The 5,167-nt window shown below is 42.2% G+C and overlaps 1 non-coding gene across 1 annotated transcript; it reads left to right on the forward strand.

Annotated features, from left to right (window-relative positions):
• The first annotated feature begins 4,412 nt into the window (after window positions 1-4,412).
• Window positions 4,413-4,484, forward strand: TRNAC-ACA (transfer RNA cysteine (anticodon ACA)). The gene has a single exon. It is a non-coding gene; the product is annotated as a tRNA-Cys (tRNA).
• Window positions 4,485-5,167: the final 683 nt, after the last annotated feature.

Here is a 5,167-nt window from a genome sequence, read left to right on the forward strand (position 1 = left end):
ACCAACAATATTTTAAGGCAATTATCCTTCAATTAAAAATAAATTTAAAAAGAAGAGGGAGTCATTAAAAAAGTAGTCTTTGAAACCTTTAGTCACTCCAAAGAATACATAACTTGTTTAAAAATCATTGTCCCTTCTAAGGATATTTAGAACATTAGAATCGAAGTGACATAATGGATTATGTATGCAACCTCCTCATTTGTTGTCCTGATTTGCATTTTCATGCACAAACACGATGATATCACCCCCCATGCAACATCTTCCCCTTCCAGAATCCTCTGCCCTACAGAGAAGGATCCAGGACCTGGCTGAGCTGGGTGTGTGCTTGCATTTATGCTGGGCGCAGACAGCATGCTGGGTGCCCTGCGGCTCCTGGGCTCACTCCAGTATGTTAGTTACCTGTGTACTTGTCTGTTATTCCCCAGGACAGTGGGTGGGTTCTCATCTCACCTCCTGTATCCCCAGCCCAGCCCAGGAAGGCCTGGTACCCGGTAGGATAAAAATCAACACAGCAAGTGAGGGGAGGGCTCAGGGTGGAATTTCAGGGATCAACCAGAAGAAATCTATGATTATCTGGGGACTGAGATGTTGAGACACCCAAATCTTATACCTCCTGGGAAGCTGTGTACTTTGTGCATCTACCTTGTCTGGACAATTCTTTTTGAAGATACATATCACACACTCTTGGAGGGCATTGGCTAGGGCTTGTCCATTAGTCAATCAATAAGTGTATTCTTTATTATCTTCTGTACATCCCATTGAGTAATATATAGAGACTCGGGCTGTCTCTTTCCTCTGACCCCCCAGAGACTGCCCCTGAAGTCAGCACTTCATCCATGCCATTTCCTCAGTTGAATGAATTGACCCCGTCTAGCTGGGGATGTCTCTCTGCCTCCCTAGCCCATGTTAGGGTCTGGGAGCAAAGTGATTGTAGTTCACCTCTGCTATTGTGAATGTCTTCCCCACCTCAATTGTGCCTCCAGATACTTTCCCTATTGGATTTAAGTGAGCAAGTCAATAAATTGGAAGGATAAAGCCAAGGACTTTCAAAATATTTTAACCACTCTTCCCTGCTGTCACCTTTGTTCCCATGTTTATCACCACTCTCATTTAAATGTTTATAAAAATATTCACTGTAGTTAGAATTTTAGGAAGAAGTGGACTTAATGTATATTTAAATCTGACATGTTTAACTGGACTTATCTTCACCTGACTTTAAGAGATTAAGAACTTATATAAGGCCAGTATAGCTCAGTATGTGGCATGGCTAGAATTTCAACTCTCTAAAAAGGAAAGAAGACCAAACACCTAGGATGTCAAACCAGTCAATCCTAAAGAAAATCAACCCTGAATATTCATTGGGAGGACTGATGCTGAAGCTCCAATACTTTGGCTACCTGATGTGAAGAGCCAACTCTTTGGAAAAGACCCTGATGCTGGGAAAGATTGAGGGCAGGAGAAGAAGGGGACGACAGAGGATGAGACGGTTGGATGGCATCACTGACTCAATGGATATGAGTTTGAAAAAACTCCTGGAGATAGTGAAGGACATGGAAGCCTGGCATGCTACAGTCTATGGGTTCGCAGAGCTGGACACGACTGAGAGACTGGACAACAACAAGGAAAGAAAAGGAAGATAAAGAAATTGGGGGAAAAAAAAAAAAAGGAAAAAGAAAAGAAAAAAAAAAAGAAATTAGGGCTGAGATTGTGCATGTGTCTGGTTAGAGAACGATGGGTAATGGAGGGATGAGCTGGTCGAAGGTGCTGCTTTGAAATGTGGAATAGAGAGGGAGCAGCAGTAGGTAGTGTCCTTAAACAGTGATTCCACCTGACTTCTTCCTTTCATCTGTTTCTCTGTCCATCTTTTCTTTCTCTTCTACTTCCTTCCTTCCGTGGATGTGTAGACTCCCATGTGAGAGGACTGAAGCTAAATCCTGGACACAGTGTCTCATGAGACAGAGTTTTGTGCCTGTCTTCAGAGAGATCACAGTTTAATGGGATTAAACAACACTTATAGTGCAGCTCACTCAGGGCACAGAGGAGGGATAGAAATCTAGCCTAATTTTGAGCAACAGATCAGTTGCCTCTTCTGACTCTGCCAGAGTTCCTGTCTTTGGACTCATTTGTCCTTCAGGTCCATATCATCTGTCATCCCAATCATAATTGTTAGCATTGTAACTATTTATAGTTGTTGTTTAGTCGCTAAGTCATGTCTGATTCTTTGCAACCCCGTGGACTGTAGCCTGCCAGCTTCCTGTGTTCATGGGATTTCCCAAGCAAGAATACTGGATCAGGTTGCCATTTCCTTCTCTAGGGGATCTTCCCAACCCTGGAATCGAACACTCATCTCCTACTTTGCTCCAGGTATAGTCTACTGCTTGCCTGGTTCCACAGTAAACACAGTACACACAGACTACACACAGTATGTGTGTAGCTTATTTAATTCTCACAACAGTCTTAAAAGACAGTTATTACCAGCCTGAGAAAAGTGATGTTTAGAGATTATGCAAATCATCTGAAGTCACCAATCAGGAAGTCTTCCTGGTCTGCCCTCTTCCTCTGACATTTTAGATGTGCCTGCCTAGTACCCAAAGAAGGTCACTGTCATTGTGCTTAGCCATCACAAATTTAAACATTCTGAAATGTATGTATATTTCTAGACTGTGTGCTTCTGGGAACCATTCCATTTTTATCCGTGTGTGCCTAATGTCTAACTCAATATTTGGCACAGGATTTAGAACTCATTAAATAAATAATTGCTTACACAAGGCAAAGCCAGGATTTGAACCCAGATTTTTCTAACTGCAAAGCTCATGCCTTTCCATTGTATGACATTGTGCTACATTCTCTCTCCTCGATGTTCCGTCTCCCCCCTATAAATGAGGGTTCGCCTTTCTCTCCCGATTACCGTCTGTCCCCTAAAAGCTAAGTCCCAACTGACAGTTATTTTCCCCACTCTCTGGGAAGACTGGTGATTAAACCAAAAAGCACAGCCACATCTTTTTCAAAACCAAATAAATGCCTTTTGGAAAAAGCCCTCATTGCCTTCAGATGCAGTCGCAGCACATACGTGAGCATCAAAATAAACTTTTTGTTATAAATATTAACTACATTATGAAAAAATAAAAGATAAATATTAACTACATTATGGACAGAGACGTAAGATTCCATCTGTTCGATGGGGTTTTCACTTAAGTAGAATCTTTTGAAACCAGAGCCACAAATCACTGTTCCTATTGGCCACGTGTGGAAATATTTTGCTTCAGCAGAACCCTGTGTCCAATGACACCTGCTATGAACCTGCAATTTGTCTACATAGAACCGCAGAAGGCAGCACAGATAAGCTATAGCGTGGACTTGACTCCTCAGCAGTCAATCTCGAGGTTGCGTTTTCTGGAACACTGCCAGTTCACAGGAGCTTGAAACTCAGGTAAAAACAGCAATTGGACCTGGTGCTGGAATGAAGACACTGCTGTCTCCTCCCATTCTTCGCCAGGTCTTTTTTCTTTGCCAGGGTTTTAAATGCCTGCTTTTGGAGGCAGACTCAAAGAGAGACAGACCTGGAGTCTGGGGACACAGAGGGCTAATATGTTGGCTGTGCATGTGAAAACTGGAACCTTGGCAAGTATGAAGCATCCGAATCCTAAATCTCTATTTCCTTGTCTATGAAATAAGACAGTACTGCAAAGACTAAATAAGGAATACATGTAAAACAGTAGTGCCCTTTGGCTAGACAGTGGTCTGGCAAAGACTCTTCATTCCTCTTGAAAGGAGATGAAGGATCACACACGGAAATGCCATGCATGTGTGCACGCTTAGTCGTGTCTGACTCTCTGTGACGTCACGGACTGTAGCCCACCAGGGTCTTCTGTCCATGGGAGTTCCCAGGCAAGGATACTGGAGTGGCTCGCCATTTCCTTCTCCAGATGAGCTTGGACATTGTGACAAGTTCAAGGTGCATTAAGCAATATCACTCTCTATTTTAAAAGCATTTTACAGCAATTATATCTATTCTTTCTATATCCTTGGTGGCAAGTTTGGCTTTCTAAGCTGTACTTGCTCCTTGAGGACACAAAGATAAAAAGATTAGTTCAGAACATCAATGGCAGCAACTAGATTGGAATCCAGAACATTTATCATCCATGATAGCTGAACCTTATGGTCCTTACTCAAGCAGAATGACTACAGACAATCTGAATAATGACTACACTAAAAACGTTGTCAAATCAGGCTCATAAATTATGTTGTAATAGAATATTATAAGTCGGCCACACTAAAAGGCAAATATCAATCTTATGGTTTGTATTTAAGAATAAGTTAACAATTTCATTCACCCATTGATGGAAATGATTAAGAACTAGTCCTCCAACTTAGATTTTTTTTTTAAGTGGGAATAGAGTCAAACTCGGACTTCCCTGGTGGCTCAGATGGTAAAGCGTCTGCCTACAATGCAGGAGACCTGGGTTCAATCCCTGGGTTGGGAAGATCTCCTGGAGAAGGCAATGGCAACCCACTCCAGTATTCTCACCTGGAAAATCCCATGGATGGAGGAGCCTGGTAGGCTACAGTCGATGGGGTTGCAAAGACTCGGACACGACTGAATGACTTCACTTTCAGAGTCAAACTCAGAAGTTTGTACTGTCTTCCCCAGTGGCTCAGCGGTAAAGAATCCACCTGAAATGCAGGGGATGCAGGAGACGTCTGTTCGATCCCTGGTTTGGGAAGATCCTCTGGGGGAGGGCATAGCAACCCATTCCAATATTTTTGCCTGGGAAATCCCATGGACAGAGGAGCCTGGTGGGCTACAGTCCATAAAGTTGGAAAGAGCTGGATAAGACTGAGCACAGAACACAGAAGTTATGTATGAGGGAAAAAGAAAATTGTATCAAATATAAGTTTCTGGGTACAAAACAATCAACTTCTAATGATAGATCTTGGGAAATTCCACAAGTCTTCATTTAAATGAGAAAGTGATCAAGTTGCTTTAATATCTGACCAGTTAGCTTTTCTCCCAAATGGCCAAACTTACGCTGAATTTAACGAGTTTAGTATTTCATGTTTTGTTTTCACAAGTGCTTTATCTAAAAAAATCCCACATTAGAAAAGTAACAACAGACCAGTTATCCAGACAGGCTCAGCAGCTGGAAATTTTGTTGAAATGCAATTG

Source organism: Dama dama, chromosome 27 (assembly GCF_033118175.1).
Source record: "Dama dama isolate Ldn47 chromosome 27, ASM3311817v1, whole genome shotgun sequence".
NCBI lineage: Eukaryota > Metazoa > Chordata > Mammalia > Artiodactyla > Cervidae > Dama > Dama dama.